We start from the raw sequence: 826 nt of genomic DNA, 5'->3' as shown, positions 1-826 counted from the left end.
CCCCCCCCCCCCCCCATCAGCACGTTCAGAAAACTACAGAGTGAAACTCACAGCGAGGATTTTAAATGTTCCAGTTTTGATAGTTTTCTGTTTTGATGATGTCATGAATGGTAGATGGACGGTACTTATTCAGCTCCTTCCTGTCGGATCAAGATGCTCAGAATGTCCATACAGCTCTCTACATCTGTACAAACACTAATCAGTGCACGGATCACCTGCTGCGCACGGAGCAGCTGATGCACGTGCACGGATCAGCTGCCTGTGAATGTGGCGCTCCAGGTTCATGAAGGTGATGCTGCGTTCAAGGCTGGTGTAAAGCTGGGACGTCTGAGCGTCACCTCACTGAGTTATTGGAAAAGACTCTTAAAACACGTCTGCACACATACGTACATGCGTGTTGGAGTATTTTCTTCTTCACTCAAAGTACCTGAAAATATATTTGTCAGTTTTTCCTCCAGAGAAAATGTTAATTTCGCTGGTTTGGTCGTCGTTCGTGTGAAGAACTTGTAGCGAAATAAATTTCTCCTGAAACATTTCCCAGATGAAGCATTAGCTGCTCCTTTTAGCCGCACCGCTCCCCTGATTAACGTTTATCACTCCCTAACGTTTCTGTCGGCGCCGGCGTTCTGACCGGCTGTGACGGGTCCAAGTGAGTTACCAGAACCTCAGTGAGGTGACGCTCAGACGTCCCAGCTTTACACCAGCCTTGAACGCAGCATCGCCTTCATGAACCTGGAGCGCCACATTCACAGGAAGCTGACCCGCGCACGTGTATCAGATGATCCGTGCACAGCAGCTGATCTGTGCACGTGTATCAGATGATCCG

At 49.0% G+C, this 826-nt stretch overlaps 1 protein-coding gene across 1 annotated transcript in view; it reads left to right on the top strand.

The window, feature by feature from the left end:
* nfxl1 (nuclear transcription factor, X-box binding-like 1) overlaps nucleotides 1-826 on the top strand; it is a 23952-nt gene that overhangs the window by 15160 nt on the left and 7966 nt on the right. The window lies entirely within an intron of this gene.

Source organism: Nematolebias whitei, chromosome 1 (assembly GCF_014905685.2).
Source record: "Nematolebias whitei isolate Nwh7 chromosome 1, NemWhi1, whole genome shotgun sequence".
NCBI lineage: Eukaryota > Metazoa > Chordata > Actinopteri > Cyprinodontiformes > Rivulidae > Nematolebias > Nematolebias whitei.
The sequence above is the reverse complement of the archived record's forward strand: the minus strand, read 5'-3'. Positions and strand labels throughout refer to the sequence as shown.